The following is a 21879-nucleotide window of genomic DNA, read 5'->3' as shown; positions in this document are numbered from 1 at the left end:
AGGCGGGAAGACTGCTTGAGGCCAAAAGTTTGAGACTAGCCTGGGCAACATAGGGAGACCCCATGTTTACAAAAAAATAAAAAATCAGTTGGGCATGTGATGCATGCCTGTGGTCCCAGCTACTGAGGAAGCTGGGGTGGGAGAATCTCTTGAGCCCAGGAGGTTGAGGCTGCAGTGAGCTGTGATGACACCACTGCACTTCAGCCTAGGTGATAGAGCAAGACCTCATCTCCAAATAGATATATGTGTGTGTGTGTGTGTGTGTGTGTGTGTGTGTATTTGGAGATGAGGTCTTGCTCTATCTTATATATATATACACATATATAATATATATAAGGAGCTGTGCCTATCTTGCTCACTATTGTATCCCTAAGACTTAGCTTAGAATAGTACTTAACCCAAGTGGGATGCTCAAGAATATCTCTTTAATAAATGCATGAACAGAGACATAGCAGCCTCTGGGCCTTGGTTTATTTTTTGTACTTGGAAAGCTTTCCTTACTCTTCCATTTTTATATGTCCAAATAAATCATAATCCGTTTTTAAAGCTCAGCCCCATACATGCCACTCTCGCTATAAAACCTTTTCTCTTTCCCAAAATTAGAAACCATTTTTTTCTTTCAGAACTTCCTCATTTTATATGTATCTTAAAATATATGTATAACATTCTACTGTTTTAGCTTGTGTTACAGTTACTTACCATTATTGTAATACCATTAACCTTACTGTCCTACCATGAACATACTGTAAGCTCAGTAAATATTACATTTTCCACCCAATGACACTCTAGTGTCCTGAAGGACAGAGATCATCTTATTCGTAATTCTTTGGCCCTCAAATTACCCAGCATAGTGCTAGCTATAAACACAGTGATGTGTAGTGTTTTGTTAGTGAAAATGTCATCTCCTTGCATTATCACTAATATAGAAGAGATTACCTACAGGCTGGCCTTAAGGCCGTATGAAGTATAAAGAAAGGACAACGCAGAAAAATGTTAAAAGTGTGTTAGACTGCTGAAAGCACAAGAATGCAGAATCGTGCAGAGCTGACAAACTCTTCTTTTAGTGGGTGGAATATAAATTATTTTTGTAGAAAGAAAATGACAATTGGTCACAAATGTTAAAAATTGATCTTTCTATTGGCTTTTGTTCCAAGCACACTTACAAATAACTTATATTCTACAAATATAAAAGGGCTTAGCTAGCAACTAGATTACTATTATGATAGTAGGCACAGGGAGTTATCTATCTTTAAATAGTTTGTTACTGGAACTTAAGGAAATGTTTTCTTACCAATGACAATGACAGATACTGGAAAGAAATTAGTTAAGTTTTAATATAAGACAGTAGATACATACTTCTGCCTTCTCATAATCATAGGAATAATTCTCTTCAATGACTCACCTTCTTCTTTCCATAGTACTCCACAGCTTTGGGAATGCTAAATGTTAACTCCCTTCTAAATGAATAACCTTGACATACTATGAGCTAGGAGGAAGAGTGACTAACGGCTCTGGTCAGTCCTTTGGGGGTCACCGAGCTTACTTCTAGTCCTTATTTTAGACTTAGACTTCCCTTGTCTTTGACCTCCTTAACAAGCATTCTCTAAGGGCAGCCACTAAAAGCCCTACTCAATGCCAGAAAAATGGCTGTGAGAATACAGATGGAAGAGAAACATACAGATATAAAGTAAGAGAGATATGAGTAAAGGCCCAAAAAATGTCAAAATATGACCTAGAATTAAAGGGAGAAAATAGCACCAGAACCTTCAGGGTCTGTGTCTATTACCAAGCAAGCTCCCACTGACAGGTTTTGGTGATCCACCTTTTTCAAACCTCTGCCTACATAAGCACTATATCGATTTCCTGTAACTAATCACAACTCTTCAGTCCAGTTCACTTATATGTAAGTTACATGGGTGTATTTCTAGAACCCTACCTTCTATTTTTCATGAAGCCCTTTAAAATAAAACAAAATCTAAGTAGCAAATTCTACCTTCACACCGAGCAAATAACCTCAAGCAGTTCTGCACTTTGCGAAACGATGCGCTGAAAAGGTGTCAGTACTTTGTGTTACTGTGGGATGTATGAAGCCAAACAATTTCTATAATAAACTCACAACAGTCTATTTGGAATTAAGGAAATTATTGGTCCAGAATGTGTAAAATAGAAGTGTTTTTCTTTTGCAGGAGGGAAAAGGACAGAATCTCTCTCCTCTCCCCCCCCTTTTTTTTTTACATTTTCCCTTCCCCAGTGCAAAATTCTCTAAAATTTTATAAATGTAATTAAAGGCAATTACTCTATGTGGCTCAGGTGATTTAGAGCTATTTGATAATTTCAAGGGGCAGGGAAGGACCACAGGAGGTCTGGCTCTAACAGATAAGCAAGTCTCTTACAGCATTATATATGAATATCTCTTGCTTATATTTCATCACACAGTAGGGTACATTGTTAGCCATAGTATCAGAAATGTCCTAAAACTTTACGGAAATTAAAAAGGACACACAACTGGAGAATTTGTCCTGGTCCAGAAGTCAGGCCTCAGAAATATCAGGGTTTTGTTCTTGTTTTTTGCAAACTAGTGTTTTTTTTTTGTTTTTTTTTTTTTTTTTTGAGACGGAGTCTCGCTCTGTCGCCCAGGCTGGAGTGCAGTGGCCAGATCTCAGCTCACTGCAAGCTCCGCCCCCCGGGTTTACGCCATTCTCCTGCCTCAGCCTCCTGAGTAGCTGGGACTACAGGCGCCCGCCACCTCGCCCGGCCAGTTTTTTGTATTTTTTTAGTAGAGACGGGGTTTCACTGTATTAGCCAGGATGGTCTCGATCTCCTGACCTCGTGATCCGCCCGTCTCGGCCTCCCAAAGTGCTGGGATTACAGGCTTGAGCCACCGCGCCCGGCCTGCAAACTAGTGTTTCTAAAGGCTAAGGTCTGATATTTCACCCTTGGAAGAAGAGATGGAAATTCATAGTATCACTATTTAAGCTCCATTTAAGACTAGAAATTATTAGTACTGAGTATGTGAATTATACCTTTCCAAGCCCAGTAAATGAAACAACTCTTCCTATTTTTTTTTCTTCAGAAAAATTGAGCATTTGCCACAGACTAGACTTAAGATGCAACATCAATGGAAGCGTTTAAATATCCTTTTAAAATATTTCCTGACAATGTAGGTAGATTTGAAATCTCTTTCTCCCTCCCGCTTCCTCTCTCAAAGGAAAAGACAACTACACCACACTTTTCCTCATCTGACATTTGTTCCATAAGATAGAGCTGCTTTTCATATACTGATCAGGTTCTTGCTACTAACTCACCAAATCAGGCACACTTTTGTATTTAAGTTCTGCTCCCTAAGAGGAACAACTGTGACATTAGTGCTGCTCAGATATTTTCAAACACCCACCTCACCCTTTACCCAGTGAATAGGATTGTTAACTTTTTGTTTTTAACATGAGGCTGTTAAAATAAATATAAAATATTATAAAAAATAAAATATAAAATAAAATTAGGCTGCTGTTGCCCTAATATTTACTTATTTCAAATAGGTGACTCACACAGAGAGGAGCAGGTCCTCAGGGCGTAAAAGTTAGGCAGATGTTGCTTTAAACCTCAACTCATCATTCCAGACCCCCTCAACGTATGAGAGGGGCTCTCTTAATAGAGGCTTAAAGTAGGTTTTTCTCCAAAAATGATTATTTTCCCACAAGAGGTGGTGAGTTCAATACATTGTGAAAGGTGTAGTTCTCTTTCTGGGAGTACTCATTGCCCTATGCCAGGACCACACACTAGCTCTCAGTTTCTACTCCCTACTGTGACAATCTCAAGATGTTAAAATGTCTCAAGGCAAAATGGCTTGCTATTTAGCAAGTGTTACAAGAAGAGAAAGAAAAGCATGGTCTATACGCTCTCCATTTCCTTGTTATATTGTCAATTATTTTTCTCCCAGCTCTTAAACCTCATTCTTAGAGAATCTGCTCTCTCTTGAGTGGTGGGGCCCAAGTGGTTCTGTACCCACAAGTAAGCTACCTGGACCAGGATTGAAAAGCTGACCCAAGATGGGTCAGCCAGTCTTTTTCTCCGGAATTTGCAGTTGTGACATATGGGCTCTAATCAATCTCTGCTAGGGCTTAAATTGAGGAGAAGGGCTGTGGAGGAGGCCTTTTCCCACAAAATATAAGAAGCAGAGAAGGCTGGTAATGTAGAGAAAATGATGCTGGTAGACGCAAGCTGAGGCAAGAGATTTTACAGCCCTAAGCAGAAGGAGGGTCAAAAAAAGTGTCAGAGACAGGAAGAGTTGAAAAGAAAGCCAGGGACCAAGAGTAGTTGTCTTGGTTCCTAGAGATTCTCCAAGTGCTTTGTTCTAATCCCTAGATAGGCCTGTATATTTCCTTTCTTGGTTTCATGACATATCCTGCTGGTCTTCCAGTAAATCCTCTTTTTGAGTTTAAGCTGATTTAAATAGATGCTATTATTTGCAATCAAAGCAGTGTTGACTAAGAACATATATAACTGCTCTACCTCCTCTTAAACCAACATTTTTTATTGGCTTGCTTCACACAATAGATAACCGGAAAAGCATCCAAATGTGAGATAAAATGTTTGATGGCAATTTAACACATGTATCAGTAAAATGAAATTTCAGCCCCAAAGTGGGTGTCTGAGAAATCATGGCAAACCAGAGTGATGCCTCAGTATTTCCAAGGATACTGAAAAGGAAAAAAGCCTCATTGGGCTTTATAAATCAACAAAATATATGTAGATTAAATCTCTTCTGTAGAAATATAGCAGAAGCAGAAAGAGTCTAAAATTTTTAAAAGCCATAAAAAGTTTTTGGGTAAAGTAAAGGGGGTTCTGGATTATCTTCCCTGCAAAGTAGAAGTTAAACTCCTGAGTGGATGGTAACTTAAGGACTGTGTTAATGAGAACATATTTGGCAATGATTGTGCAACTCCAAGAGAGGTGACTGAGAAAGATTCAAACATTGAACTCATTTGTATTGTATATATTTATTTTCCGTATATCAAACATTTCTTAAATACTATGTACAAGATGCTACACTAGACAGTTAAGGGAAGAAAGAGAAAAAAGACAAATAAGGTACAGACTCTATCCATAGGGAAAGTAACAGGTAGAAAACTATTAGGTAAACAGCTAACATGGTCCTGGAAATATGTTATGTCAACAAAATTAGCTGGGTGTGGTGGCACACACCTGTAATCCCAACTACTCAGGAGGCTGAGGCAGGAGAATCGCTTGAACCCAGGAGGCAGAGATGGCAGTGAGCTGAGATCGCACCACCACACTCCAGCCTGGGCAACGGAGCGAGACTCCATCTCAAAAAAAAAAAAAAAACAGGAAAACAGTGAGGAAAACTTGAGCTAAACTTTTTCTCACTTCAATTCATGGTTTTCTCCACCTATTCACACTATCTAGAATTGGAGATGACAATGTCTAAATCTTCACTCCTCAAAATGTAATTGCAAGGCTATCCATTCATAGTTTTGCACAGCAAAAGAAATAATCAACAGGTAGAGGAGATACCCTGTTGAATGGGAGAAAATAACTGCAACTATTCATCTGACAGGGCATTAATAACCAGAATATACAAGGAACTAAAATAACAAAAGCTGCCACAAATAATCCCATTTAAAAGTGTGAAAAGAACATTAACAGACATTTTTCAAAAGAAGACACACATGGTCAAGAGGTTATTAAAAAATGTTCAACATTAGTACTTATTAAAGAAATGCAAATCAAAACCACAATGACATTATCTTACTGAGTCAGAACAGCTACTAATAAATTAAGAAAATAACAGATGTTAGCAAGGATGCAGAGAAAGGGAACTCTTTTACACTGTTGGTGGGAATGTAAATTAGTATAGTCTCTATGGAAGACAATATGGAGATTTCCCAAAGAACTAAAAATAGAACTACTATTGGATCTAGCAATTCCAGTACTGGGTATCTACTCAAAGGAAAATAAATCAATATATCAAAAAGATATCTGTACTCATGTATCTTTCACAGCACTATGCACAATAGCAAAGATACGGAATTAACCTAAGTGTCCATCAATGGATGAATAGATAAAGAAAATGTGGTATACATACACAATAGAGTACTATCCAGTCACAAAAAATGTGAGATCCTGTCATTTGTAGCAACAAGGATGGAACCTAAGTTAAAACAAACCAGGCACAGAAAGACAAATACTGTATGATCTCACTCATAAGTGAGTGCTAAAAAATCCATGTAAATATATTTACATGGATGTTGAGAGTGGAATTATAGAGAATGGAAACTTGGAATGGTGAGGGGGTGGGAAGGGGAAGGAAGATGAGAAAGTGGTAGGTGGGTACACAATGTATGTTATTTGGGTGATGAATACCCTAAAAACCCTGACTTGACCACTGTGCAATCTATGCGTGTAACAAAATTGCACATGTATCCTCAAAATTTGTACAAATATAACAGGAAGACAAAACAACTTTTCCCTGAATTTAGGAGTATATATAATACCCCTGGCAGAGAGATCTCTGAAAAATTTATACATGGCAAGAAAAGATCCAAATTTTACTCTCTTTTGCCAAGTTCACTATTTCATCCTTTCTTCCCAGGTTATGTAAACTTTCTACCCAAATGAAGATCAAAAGGTTTCTTCTAAGTTCCTTAAGCACTCCTAGGGGACAACTAAGTTGAGGTATGTTCCTTGTTCACAACTACCTGTGTTAAAAGAGTCCTCTCTAAGTAAAATTCCCATTTTTTCTAGTGTATCTTCAGAAGTTTGTACTCTTGAATTCTTGTGTTCTGTTTCCTGTGTTGCTCAGCGTATTTATAATGTAATTCTAAGGATATTCACATTATAAAAGGGTCTTATCAATATTACACTTTCTTATGACTTCTTCAGATTTATAGTTAATTGCTCTGTTGAAACAGAACCATGCTCCTGTTAATTTACAGTTGCCTAGATTCAAAGCTCTTTTGTGGTACCAACCAGCACTCCCTGTCTTTTATGAAGGCATACAAAACCATTCCCTCCAAGCGACTTCAAAATTGCAAAGTCTGATAAGCTCTATTAACACTTACTTTATTCACAGCACAAAGGTTTTGGTGGGTGAAACAGTTTGAATACAGGAGCTCTAAGCTTCTCAGTTGTATACATGGCACATGCATTCAACATGATTGATTTACTGTGGGAAAAAATTTTCAAAACCTAAAAAGCTCAAGGCCATAAAAGGTTTTGGAAGTAACAAAGCTAGCCTTCTGAATCACAAAATTAGGGGGCATTACGTGAAACAGGAAATTCTGCTCTTTCACTGGGGGAAATTTCCAATCTTTGCCCCAGTTAAAAGCTTTCATGACTGTCTTCTGCCACTGTTTTAAAATTAGGTAAGGGATAATGTGTGGATGGCTCTAGGAATCTGCTGGGTATATCGGTATATATGCACATAAAAAAATCTGTACAAAAATAGAGACTGGGCAACAAAGCAAAACCCCATCTCTACAAAAAATAAAAAGTTAGGAAGGCATGGTAGTGTGCACCTGTATTCCCAGCTACTCTACTTGGGAGGCTGAAGTGAGAGGATCCCTTGAGCCCAGAAGTTTGAGGCTGCAGTAAGCTATGATTGTGCCACTACACTCCAGCCTGGGTGACAGAGCAAGACCCTGTCCTTTAAAAAAAAAAAAAAAAAAAAAAATCTATGTATGTATGTATGGAAAAAAAAAAAAAAAAACACACATTCCTAGTGCAGATTTGCTTACTGTGTGACCCTAGGTAAGTCACTAAAGTTCCTGTGCTCAAAAATGGGAAAAAAAGAAATAACCACATAAAGTGTCTACTAGACTGAGCCCTACCGACTTGGGCTCCTGAATTACAGCTATGGCCTGTATTCTGAATTCAAACCTCCAGAGTACCCTTTTTTTCCCTGGAGTTGGGCCAGGGCTGTGCTCTGCCCCCCAGGGATAGAGATTCACAGCTGGAACCCAACCCCCTGGATCTGGGCTGCTAAAGGTACCTCAAGACCCTGAGCCTAGGATCCTAGTCTCACAGCTGCCTGTAGGCTATGTCAGATACCAAGAGTCTCCCCATTGTTGGGAAAATGAGAACAGGAGGACCCAAAAGTCTTTTTCAACAAGGATATTAACAACCTACTGCCATCACTACCAAAAAATTATATACCCTAGCCCACTAAGGCATCCACACTTATTCCTGATGTTCAATGTAGCCAAAGAAGTTGCACAGAGACTATATCACTAAACCTACCTGCACACAGATTCATCACACTCTTCCCAACCGGCACACTAAGACCCAACTGCAGGTGAAACTCTTTGTCTATCAAAGCCACTTTAGAAAGTTTAAGAGAGTCAACAGTTCCGTTAGATGCACAAATATCAACACAGTGGTATAGAAACATGAAAAAGGAAGAAATATGACACCACCAAAGAAACATAACAACTCTTTAGTAATAGACCCTAATAAAAAGAAAATTTAAAACTGCTGGAAAAGGGACTCAATGATCTTTTTTTGTTGTTGTTGTATGGCTTTTTTTTTTTTTTTTTTTTTTGAGACAGGATCTCACTCTGTTGCTCAGGCTGGAGTGCAGTGGTGCAAACATGGCTCACTGCAACCTCAACTTCCTGGGCTCAAGCAATCCTCCTGCCTCAGCCCCGCAAGTAGCTGGGACTATAGGGTGCGTACCATCACACCTGACTCATTTTTTTTGTCATTTTTGTAGAGATGGGGTCTTGCTATGTTCCCTAGGCTGATCTCAAACTCCTGAGCTCAAGTGATCCACCTGCCTTGGCCTCCCAAAGTGATGGGATAACAGGTGTAAATCACCCATGCCTGGCCTAAAAGAATAATCTTAAGAAAGCTTAATAAGATACCAGAAAATACAGACAGGTGAGTCAACAAAACCAGACAAATAATTCATGATATAAACAAGAAATTCAACAAAGAGACAGATATAAAAAAGAACCAAACAGATATCCCACAGCTGAAGAATTCGATGAATTAAATAAAAAGTACAACAGAAAGTTTCAATAGCAGACTTACGCAGAAGAAAGTCTCTGAACTTGATGACAGGCCATTTGAAACTACTCAGTTAACAGAACAAAACAAAATAAGGCTGGGCACAGTGGTTCATGCCTGTAATCCTAACACTCTGGGAGGCTGAGGCAGGTGGATCACTTGAGATCAGGAGTTCGAGATCAGCCTGGTTAACATGGTAAAACCTTGTCTCTACTAAAAATACAAAAGTTGGCCAGGCATGGTGGCGCATGCCTGTAATCCCAGCTACCCGGGAGGTTGAGGCAGGAGAATAGCTGGAACCCCGGAGGCGGAGACTGCAGTGAGCTGAGATTGTGCCACTGCACCCCAACCTGAGCGACAGAGCAAGACTCTGTCTCCAAAAACAAAATAAAACAAAACAAAAATAATGAAAAAGAGTGAAGAAAGCTTGCAAGACTTATGGGACACTACTAAGTGAACAAATACGCATATTATATGATTTCTAGAAGAAGAGATGAAAAAAGGCATAGAAAACCTATTTAACGAAATAACAACTGAAAACTGTTCATATATGAGGAGAGATATGAACATCCAGGTCCAGGGAGCTCAAAGGTTCCCAAATATATTTAACCCAGAAAGGTCCACTTTATATTATAGTCCTAAATAATGAAAAGTCAAACACAAAGAGAGTACTCTAAAAATAGCAAGAAAAAAGAGTCAAGAAAATTATAAGGGAATAACAGCATGTTTCTCAGTGGAAACCTTACAGGCCAGGAGAGAATGAAATGATATGTGCAAAGTAATGGAAAGAAAAAAAAAACCATCAGCCAAAAATACTATATATAGCAAAGCTATCCTTCAGAAATGAGAGAGCAATAAAGTCTGTCCCAGACAACCAAAAACTGAGGAAATTTTTCACCACTAGACTGGCCTTACAAGAAATGCTCAAGAGAAACCTGCATCTGGAGGTCAAAAGATGATAATTACCATCATAAAAACAGGTAAATCTATAAAACTCACTGATAAAGCAGATACACAAAGGAGAAAAAGAATCAAACCGTATCACTACAGAAAACCACCAAGTTGTGATGGTTAACAGTAAGAGAAGAGAGGAACAAAGAATATATAAAGCAACCAGAAAAAGATTAACAAAATGAGAGGAGTAATTCCTCACCTGTGAAAAACAGCCTTGAATATAAACTGATTATATTCCCCCATTTACAAGATGCAGACTGGATGAACAGATAAAAAACCATGACCCAACTATATGCTGCCTACAAGAAGCTCACTTCACCTATAAAGTTATATACAGGCTAAAAATGAAGGGATGGAAAAAGATATTCTACACAAATGGAAACCAAAAGCAAGAAGGAGTAGATATATCAAAAGATCTTAAGTCAAAACTGTAAAAAGGGACAAAGAAGGTAATTATATAATGATAAAGGAACAATTCAGCAATAGGATATAACTAATTATAAATATATGTGTGCTCAATGTCAGAGCACTCAGAAAGATAAAATATTATTGGATCTAATGGGAAAGCTAGATTCCAATACGATAATTGTTGGGGGCTTCAACATCCCATTCTCAGCACTGGATAGATCACCTAGACAGAAAATCAACAAAGCAGCACTGGATTTAAACATCACTTTAGACCAAATACACCTAACAGACATTTACAAAACATTTCATCCAACAGATTCAGAGTACATTCTTTTCATCAGCACATGGAATATTCTCCAGGACAGGCAACATGTTAGGCCTCAAAACAAGTTTCAACAAGTTTAATATAAATGGTATATCAAATATCTTTTCTGACCATAAGGGAATAAAACTAGAGATCAATAACAAGAGGAACTTTAGAAACTGTCTAAACACATGGAAATTCAACAACATGCTCCTGAATATGGTGTCAATGAAGAAATCAAGAAGAAAAATTTTAAATTTCTTAAAACAACTGAAAATAGAAACACCATACTACAGCCTAAGGGGTATAGCAATAAACACATCAAAAAAGTAGAAATTTCAAATAAACAACCTAATGATGCAGATCAAGAAACCAGAAAAGAAAAAAAAGTCCAAATTCAGTAGAAGGAAAGAAATAACAAAGAGCAGAAATAAAAAAAATTAAGACCAAAAGTTGCAAAAGATCAATGACACAAAAAGTTAGTTTTTTAAAAAAAAGATAGACAAAACCAACAAAACATTAGCTAGACTAACCAAGAAAAAAATGAGAAGACCCAAATAAATGAAATCAGAAACGAAAACGGAGACATTACAACTGATACCACAGAAATACAAAGAATCATTAGAGACTATTATGAACAACTATATGCTAACGAACTGGAAAATCTAATGGAAATGGATAAATTCCTGGACATACACCACCAACCAAAATTGAACCATGAAGAAACAGAAAACCTGAACTAATTATAAGTAATAAGACTGAAGCAGTAATAAAGCTTTTTCCATCGAAAGAAAGGCCAGAACCTGATGGCCTCTGATATAGTTCAAATATTTGCCCCGTTCAAATTTCATGTGGAATTGTAATCTCCAATGCTGGAGGTGGGGCCTGGTGGGAAGTGTTTGAATCATGCCAGTGCTGTCTTCATGATAAGTGACTTCTCATGAGATCTGGTCATTTAAAAGGGTGTGGCACGTCCCCCCTACCCCAGTTGCTCTTGTTCCTGCTTTTATATTGTGATGTACCAGTCCCCACTTTGCCTTCTGCCATGACTGTAAGCTTTCTGAAGCCTCATCAGAAGCCAAGCAGATGCCTGGTGCCACATTTCCTGTACAGCCTGTAGAACCATAAGCCAAATAAACCTCTTTTCTTTATAATTTATACAGTCTCAGGTATTTCCTCATAGCAATGCAAGAATGGCCTAATACAGCTTCACTACTGAATTCTACCAGATTTATATAAAGAACTAATATAAATTCTTCTAAAACACTTCCAGAGAAGTGAAAAGGAGAAAATTCTTCCAAACTCATTCTGAGTCCAGGATTACCCTGATGCCAAAACCAGACCGGGACCCAACAAAAAAACTATACAGCAATATTCCTCATGAACACAGATGCAAAAATAAAATACTAGCAAATCAAATCCAACAATGTATAAAAAAGATAATTCACCATGATCAAGTGGGATTTATTCCAGGGATGCAAGAATGATTCAACATAAATAAATTAATATATGTGATATATCTCATGAATAGAATAATGGACAAAACCATATGATCATCTCAATAGACACAGAAAAGGCACTTGATACAATTCAACATCCTTTCATGATTAAAAAAAAAAATCCTCGGCTGGGCGTGGTGGCTCTCGCCTGTAATCCCAGCACTTTGGGAGGCTAAGGAGGGAGGATCACGAGGTCAAGAGATTGAGACCATCCTGGCCAACATGGTGAAACTTCATCTCTGCTAAAAATACAAAAATTAGCTAGGTGTAGCGGCATGTGCCTGTAATCCCAGCTACTTGGAAGGCTGAGGCAGGAGAATCGCTTGAACTAGGGAGGCAGAGGTTGCAGTGAGCTGAGATTGTGCCACTGCACTCTAGCCTGGGAGACAGAGCAAGACTCCGTCTCAAACAAAACAAAACAAAACAAAACCCTCAACAAACTAGGTACAGAAGGAACATACCTCAATACCACAAAGGTCATATAGGACAAATACAGCTAACATCATTCCAAACACGGAAAAGCTGAATTTCTCCCAAAAATATTGGAACAATACAGGATGCCCACTCTTACCACTCTAATTCAGCGCAGTACTAGAAGTACTATCCAGAGCAAACAGGCAAGAAAAAGACATAAAGGGTATCCAAATTGAAAAGGAGGAAGTCAAATTGTCCCTATATGAAAATGACATGATTGTATATGTGGAAAATCCTAAAACCGCCACCAAAAAATTCCTTAAATGAATTTAAAAATTTAGTGAAGTTGCAAGATACAAAAGCGACATACAAAAATTATTAGTCATGTGCCTGTAGTCCCAGCTACTCAGGAGGCTGAGGCAGAAGGAACACTTGAGCCTGAGAAGTGGAGGTTGCAGTGAGCCGAGATCATACACCACTGCACTCCAGCCTGGATGACTGAGTGAGACCCTGTTTCAAAAAAATAAATAAATAGGCCAGGCATAGTGGCTCATGCCTGTAATCCCAGCACTTTGGGAGGCCTAGGCGGGTGGATCACCTGAGGTCAGGAGTTCGAAAACAGCCTGGCCAACATGGTGAAATCCTGTCTCTACTAAAAATACAAAAATTAGACAGGCGTGATGTTGGGCACCTGTAATGCCAGCTACTTGGGAGGCTGAGGCAGGAGAATTGCTTGAACCTGGGAGGCAGAGGTTGCAGTGAGCCAAGATCGCGCCACTGCACTCCAGCCTGGGCGACAGAGTGAGACTCTGTCTCAAAAAATAAAAATAAAATAAAATATAAATAAATTAGTAGCATCTCTACATACCAATAACAAACTAGTGGAAAAAAAGCAATAAAAAATTCCATTTACAATAGCTACAAAAAAAAAAAAAAAAAACCTAGAAATAAATTCAACCAATGATATGAAAGATCCCTACAAGGGAAACTATAAAACACTGGTGAAGGAAACTGAAAAATTTAAAAAAAAAAAAAAAAAAAAAAAGAGAGTGTGGGCCGGGGGGAGACATCCCTTATTCATGGATTGGAAGAATACTGTAAAAATATTCATAATGCCAAAAGCAATATATAGCTTCAACACAATCTGTATCAAAATACCAATGACATCCTTCACAGAAATAGAAAAAACAATCCTAAAACTCTTAGGAAATCACAGAAGACTCTGAATAGCCAAAGCAATCCTAAGCAAAAAGAACAAAGCAAGGCCAGGCATAATGGCTCACACCTGTAATCCCAGCACTTTGGGAGGCTGAGGCAGGTGGATCACTGGAGTCCAGGAGTTTGATGCCTGCCTGTGTAATATGGTGAAACCCTGCCTCTACAAAAAATTAGCTGGGCATGGTGAGGGAGGCTGAGGTGGGAGGATCACCTCAGCCTGGGAGACCGAAGCTGTAGTGAGCTGTGATCACACCACTGCACTACAACTTGGGTAACACAGTAAGACTCTGTCTCAAGGGGGGAAAAAAAAGAAAGAACACAGCTGGAGGCATCACCCACTAATCATGCACTACTTGATGTCAAAATATACTACAAAGCTACAGTAACCAAACAGCATGTTACTGGCATAAATAGACAAACAGACCAAGGGAAGAGAGGAGAGAACTCAGAAATAAACCCATGTATTTAGAACCAGCTAATTTTCAACAAACATGCCAAGAATATTCAGTAGGGAAAGGATGGTCTGTTTAGAAAAATGAAACCAGACCCCTATCTCTAACTATACAAAAAAGAAATCAAATCGAAGTGGATTAAAGACTTATATGTAAGACCTGAAACTATAAAACTACTAGAATAAAACACTGGGGAAATGCTTCATGACATTGGTCTGGGCAAAAATCTTTCAGGTAAGACCTCAAAAACACAGGCAACAGAAGTAAAAATAGACAAATGGAATTTCATCAAGCTAAGAAGCTTCTGCACAGCAAAGGAAACAACTGAGTGAAGAGACAACCAGTAGAATAAGAGAAAATATAATATACGCAAACCATGTATCTAATATATAACAGCCAGGATATATATGCAATTCAAACAACTCAATAACAAAAAATAGTACCAATAATAATCCGATTTAAAAATGGGCAAATGATCTTCATAGTCATTATCAAATCAGTTTATCAAAAACATATGTGTACATCCATGTTTATTACAGCACTATTCATAATAGCAAAGATAATGCAATTAACCTAAGTGTCCATTAACAGATGAAAGGATAAAGAAAATGTGGTACATATACATAAGGAAATACTATTCACCCATAAAAAAGAATGAAATTCATGCCAATAATCCCAGCTCTCAGGGAGGCAGAGGCAGGAGGATAGTTTGAGCCCAGGAGTTCGGGATCTGACTGGGCAGTATAGCGAGACCCTGTGCTCCACAAAAAGGAAAAAAAAAAGAATGAAATTCTGTCATTTGCAGTAACACAGATGGAACTGGCGGGCCTTTATGATAAGTGAAATAAGCTAGGCAGGGAAAGATAAATATCACATGTTCTCACTCATGTGAAAACTTAAAAAGTTGATCTCATATAGAATGATGGTTACCAGAGGCTGGGAACATTTGGGTGTGGGGAAGATGAAGAGAGTTTGGTTAAGGGGTACAAACACACAGTTAGAAGCAATAAATTCTAGTGTTGACAGCACAGCAGAGTGACTATAGTTAACAAAAATTTATTGTATATTTCAAAATAGCCAGAAGAGTAAATTTGAAATGTTCCCAACATAAAAAAATGGTAAATGTTTGAGGTAATGCATATCTTAACCACTAACCACCCTGACTTGATAATTACACATAGATATGCATGTATCAAAATATCACGTATACCCCATAAATAGGTGTTATTATGTACCAATTTTAAAAATGAACTGGTATTTAACAAGTTCATCGGCTTTCTCTGCCCAATGAGATTTTGTTTTGACTACTGCATTGGTAAAGTTTCAATTATGGTCTTGTTAAGGCTAGACAGAGTGGTTCATGCCCAGCACTTTGGGCAGCCAAGGCGAGAGGATCACCTGGGGCCCAGAGTTCAAGACCAGCCTGGTCAACATAATGAGACTCCGTCCCTACAAAAAACTAAAAATATTAGCCAGTTATGGTGTCATGCGCCTGTAGTCCCAGCTACTTGGAAGGCTGAGGTGGGAGGATCACTAGAGCCCAAGAATTTGAGGCTGCAGCGAGCTAAGATTGTACCACCACACTCTAGCCTCAGAATCAGAGCAAGAATCTGTTTCCTTAAAAAAAAAAAGGGTGGGGGGAGCAGGAATCTTGTCATTTTTTAATTTGAAGATTAGCTTCTCCTTTATAAGAGAGCGAAAGCAGAAGAGTCATTAGATCACAACAGCTGCTGGAAAGCCCGGATATGGCAGCCCAGACTTAAAAATTTCAGGCTATGTCAGAGACCCCCATTTTCCTGTCATTTACTGCAGAGAATCCTATTTTCCTGCCATTTACCTACCCTCTAAACCCTCAATCCTCCTTCATTTGCTCCTGTCTTTCCTGACTCATTCCCTTCCCTCTCTTTTTCCTCCCACTTCAGCTGCATGCTTGGTTCTGGCTTATTCATCTTCTATTCAATTACCGAACATACAGCAGGCTGTTGTCATGTTGTCAGCCCATACCTAGCTATGGAGTCATTCTCATACTGTCACTCTTCCTAATATGGATCTGTTTCAGCCACAGGCTCTTTCATATCTCTGCCCCAAACCTCTCATCCACCAAATCTTGTTCCTGTGTGCTAGAATACAAGCAAAAGTGAGAGCTACGCTGGACAAAAGATTTGTGGACTGGGAAATTTTTTAATTGATAATGTATGTACCTTCCTAAGTAAAAGACCCTAAGGGAATACTGAAACCTAAAATAATTCCCATAAAAAGAAAATGAAATTAAAACTTGCCTATGGTGACTATAATATAATTAACATAACAATGCTTGAAGAAAATAAGAAAAATAGTTATAAGATTTTACAATTTGGTTTCCATAAGAAATGAAAAAATGATAGCTAACAGGAAGATAAAATGTTTATTCTGTTTCAAGGTTTTCACGGTCCCCTTTACTTTCTTACTTGATTATCTTGGAGATATCAACTCTTAAGCAATAAGTCTTGAAAATACTGGTGGTAAAACGACAACCAACAAATGAAGCTTGAAAAGTGCAACCAGTCAGTAGAAAACAAAGTGGAATGGAAGGGAAAGAGTTAGAGGTCACACAAGGAAAACCAGAGACAATGTAGAAGACCTCCAACCAGAACCACATTCACAATTATCCAGTGCTGTCATTTTTGTTCTATCTCTACATAATTAGAGAACTGGTATGAATTTCTAGATCAGGTGGTCAAAGTGAAACTGGGGTCCAAAAGGCCAAGATAATGATTAAGAGTTGGGTACTGGGCCGGGTGCAGTGGCTCAAGCCTGTAATCCCAGCACTTTGGGAGGCCGAAACAGGCGGATCACGAGGTCAGGAGATCGAGACCATCCTGGCTAACACAGTGAAACCCCGTCTCTACTAAAAAAATACAAAAAAACCCAGCCGGGCGAGGTGGCGGGTGCCTGTAGTCCCAGCTACTCGGGAGGCTGAGGCAGGAGAATGGCGTAAACCTGGGAGGCGGAGCTTGCAGTGAGCTGAGATCCGGCCACTGCACTCCAGCCTGGGCGACAGAGCAAGACTTCGTCTCAACAAAAAAAAAAGAAAAAAAAAGAGTTGGGTATTGAAGAAAATGGTCATAGTCCCAGGACAACAAAAAAGTTCCTATTTTTGGAATTTAATGTCTCAAGCTCTGCATATCACAGCAACAGGTATTGTTTAAATTCATAATCAATCATTTCTCCCAAATAATTTCATACATTTATTTTAAGCAATGATTAATTCACCGAACAAACCTAAGTCACAAAGGGCACAAAGGGCTTTCTGTTTAAGTCTTCCTTGTCAGGAAATCCAAATATTTTATCATTTATAGAACAGTAATGAACAATTACAGACAAAATACTAGTGAGTAAAAATACTAATTATGTTACTGTGGTCTTTGTGTGGCTTTGGCACAAAAGGTTGTTTATTTACAACGCTGCAACATCACCTTGGTAATGAAAGAGTGGCATATGTGTGCTGGCTGCTCAAATATTAACTACCAATGAGTCACACTTGCAGCTGAGACTTACTCTGAAAAAAATTGGGGGAAGAATGCTGTGCCTGTAAGTGAGAAACAACCTCTGGTGTTCATGCTCACATTTACAATGAGACATGGTGAAATCTTGTCTATTTTCTTGTCAACTGATCTTCTTTCAAAATAAATTTCCTTTTTTTGACCATCACAAGGAATATTATTATTAATAACATTGGTAAAAATCTAAAAAGGCAAGCTTATTAAATCTTCCTAACTTCTTTCTGCCACTAAACTACTTACTGACTGCTTACTATGTGACAGAATGACATCACACTGGGCCTTAAGATACACTTGAGATACAAGGGTGAAGAAGACACCAGCCTTGTTTTCAAGACGCTTATAATCTTATGGCAGGGAGTGGGAGAGAGTGGAACCAATATGCAATTACAATTAAAAAAAAGTCAAGGTATAATCATCAATAGGATAATATAATCATGATTTTTAAAATATCCCAATGTCCTTCCTCATCTGGACTCTGGAAAAAATAAAATAAAAAATATGGCCAGGCACAGTGGCTCATGTCTGTAATCCCAGCACTTAGAGAGGCCGAGGCAGGTGGATCACAAGGTCAGGAGATCAAGACCATCCTGGCCAACATGGTGAAACCCCATCTCTACCAAAAATACAAAAAAAACTAGCTGGGTGTGGTGGTGTGCGCCTGTAATCCCAGCTACTTGGGAGGCTGAGGCAGAAGAATCGCTTGAACCCGGGAGGCAAAGATTGCAGTGAGCCGAGATCGCGCCACTGCACTCCAGCCTGGTGACAGAGTGAGATTCTGTTTCAAAAAATATATATATATATACACAGATACACACACACACATATATATATATATCTGTATATAGATATAGACATCTATCTATCTCCATCCCAGTGAGGTAATAATGGGATAAAATAAAATGACATTTCAGAGGTTTAGGAGCTCAAAATCAATTCTATAACTATAAAGTTCAGAAAGCCTTGATTGACGGCAGTTACGTTTTTAAAAAAAGATTTATAGGTTTTAGCTGAGTACAATTCCATAAAAGCACAAAAGTCAACTATGTGAAATGGCTGCTAAAAAACTACTGTATGTGGTTATCACTTCATAATGTATATCAAAAATCATGCTGTACGTCTTAAAATATACAATTTTTATTTATCAATTCTACCTGAATAAAGCTGAGGGAAGAAAAAGAAAATGTAATTAAAAGAAATGTGTCCAGATCAAGGAGGATAGTAATCCCACTATCTCCATGTCTACAGTTACTTGTGCTATTTTATGAGGCTCACTCAAGAGGAGCATCAAAAAACTAGCCATGTTGAATATGTATGTGCCCATGCTTCCTAGTGGAGCACCGATACTGAAGTATCTGTGTAAACCATGTTATGTAAAAAGGTGGATACCTGGCTTAAAAGAAGCCTTAGAGGTGGATGGAAGAGAGGACAATGTATAACAATTGTGACAAATGTCTCTGAGCTGGTAGAAAATTAAAAAAAAAAAAAAAAGGCCCCGACGGTGTTTCATAGAAATAAAACAAAGGCAAATTTGGCCAGGCGCGGTGGCTCATACCTATAATCCTAGCAATTTGAGAGGCCAAGATGGGTGGATCACGAGGTCAGGAGATCAAGACCATACTGACTAACATGGTGAAAACCCATCTCTACAAAAAAAATTTAAAAAATTGGCCAGGAGTGGTGGCTCATACCTGTAATCCCAGCACTTTGGGAGGCCAAGGCAGGCGGATCATGAGGTCAGGAGATCGAGACCATCCTGGCTAACACAGTGAAACCCTGTATCTGCTAAAAATACAAAAAAAAAAAAAACTAGCCAGGCATGGTGGCGGGCGCCTGTAGTCCCAGCTACTGAGAAGGCTGAGGCAGGAGAATGGCATGAACCCGGGAGGCGGAGCTTGCAGTGAGCCAAGATCATGCCACTGCACTCCAGCCTGATCGACAGAGTCTCTGTCTCAAAAAAAAAAAAAAAGAAAAAAAGAAAAAATTATCCGGGCATGGTGGCACATGCTTATAGTCCCAGCTACTCGGGAGGCTGAGGCAGGGGAATCACTTGAACCTGGGAGGTGAAAGTTGTAGTGAGCCAAAATCGTGCCACTGCACTCCAGCCTGGTGACAGAGCAAGACTCCACCTAAATTTAAAAATAATAACAATAATAATAATAATAATAATAAAATAAATAAATGGCAAATTTGGGCCTAATATGAAGGACTTCAAATACATTGGACTTTCCCACATTAAATTAGCCTGAAGAGTGGTAAACTCTATGACTAGAAAAAAGTAGTCAAGCAGATATAGATGACTATTAAGAAAATCCTGAAAGCAATTCTTACACTAGGAGGTAGGGGTATCAAGGGGATTTGAAACAGATAACTAAAGCTCTTCCTATCTTGGAAAACTCTATAGCTACCTTGTTAGTTGCAGGCAAGGGTATTAAGATGATGCCCACCACAGCTCTTTTAAGAGTAGTGGGTGATCTCAAGAAGCAGAAAAGAGGCCAGTAATCACCACTGAACTGCACATAAGACCTAGAAGGCTTTGTGATCTTTAACATGTTTGTTAGAAAAGGTACAGGGAGACAGACCAACAATGGCCAGCCTACCTGACTATGAGTCAACAGTTGGCCTAAACAGTACAACAGAGCCCTCCTATTCCCACTCACGACAATAATGGATGTACCAGTCTCAGAGATTCCAGTTTTTCCTTGCTGCTTAAGTGAAAGGCAATTTGTATAGTCACCTTTCCTCTAATGCCCTCCCTATTTACTCCTTGTTTTTAGTGCACAGAGAATGCTGAAACTTCAAGGGCTTGCAATTTTCTGTATTTGGGGAGAGTACCAACCCAGCAGCACAGGTGTTATTCCTACCTAACAAATTCATTAGATTTTTTGGCTCTATATTGAAAGGGAAGATTGGTCTGATTTGGTGGATCTATTTGAAAGGGCTTACAGAGGAAATCCTGAAAACTGGCCTGTTCACTTCCCCACTTAAACTTCTAAGTTGGACTGGATTAAGCATGTTTTTACCTGACCCTTAGATTTATGAGACATACACAAACATGCTTATCATAAGTGGGCTGTGACAGTCTTTTCCCTAAAATTTATGAAACCTGGAATAACTTAACAACATTACGAAACCAGGAATATAAGAGGAATAACAATTAAAATATAGTTCTGGGGCATCTGGGAAGATAAGCCTCAAGTTATGTATACATCCTGTGAACTCAGTTGCCAGTCTTAAATCTTATGCCAAAAACATTCCAATCAATTAACAAATATATACTGAGAGGTGACTGTGAGCAAGAACTCATACTAAGTTCAATGGAAGACAAGTCCATTGTGGGCTCTCTGGGTTATGACTATAGCTGATTATTGCTATAGTCAGGGTATAATAAAACTTGAATAACACACAATGACTCATATAATTCTAAATATTTTAGAAAGTAGAACTCAAAATCCTTCAGTAGTACCTTCAATAGGGTTACCTGAAATAGAAACCAATGGTATGATGGCTCATGCCTGTAATCCCAGCATTTTGGGAGGCTAAAGGCAGGAGGATCACTTGAGTCCAGGAGTTCAAGACCAGCCTGGGCAACACGGCAAAACCCCATCTCTACTAAAAATACAGAAAATCAGCCTGGTGTGGTGGTGCATGCCTACAGTCCCAGCTACTCAGGAGGCTGAGGCAGGAGAACTGCTTGAGCCTAGAAGGTCAAGGCTGTAGTGAGCTATGATCCTGCCACTGCACTCTAGCCTGGGCGATGGGAGTGAGACCCTGTAGAAAGAAAAGAAAAGGAAAGGAAAAAGGAAAAAGGAAACAGGAAAAAGAAAAGGAAAGGAAAGGGGAAAAAGGAAAGAAAAGGAGAAGAGGAGACCCTGTCAAGAAAGAAAGAAAGAAAGAAAGAAGAAAGAAAGAAAGAAAGAAAGAAAGAAAGAAAGAAAGAAAGAAAGAAAGAAAGAAAGAAAGAAAGAAAGAAAGAAAGAAAAGAGAAGAGAAGAGAAGAGAAGAGAAGAGAAGAGAAGAGAAGAGAAGAGAAGAGAAGAGAAGAGAAGAGAAGAGAAGAGAAGAGA

General features: G+C 38.7%; 1 protein-coding gene across 6 annotated transcripts in view; it reads right to left on the bottom strand.

Moving 5' to 3' along the window:
• Positions 1-21879, bottom strand: part of CSNK1G1 (casein kinase 1 gamma 1) — a 208772-nt gene that overhangs the window by 65422 nt on the left and 121471 nt on the right. The gene's annotated exons all lie outside the window — the stretch shown is intronic.

This window comes from Piliocolobus tephrosceles, chromosome 6, assembly GCF_002776525.5.
Source record: "Piliocolobus tephrosceles isolate RC106 chromosome 6, ASM277652v3, whole genome shotgun sequence".
Lineage (NCBI taxonomy): Eukaryota > Metazoa > Chordata > Mammalia > Primates > Cercopithecidae > Piliocolobus > Piliocolobus tephrosceles.
Note: the sequence above shows the minus strand (reverse complement) of the source record. Positions and strands in the feature narration are given on the sequence as shown.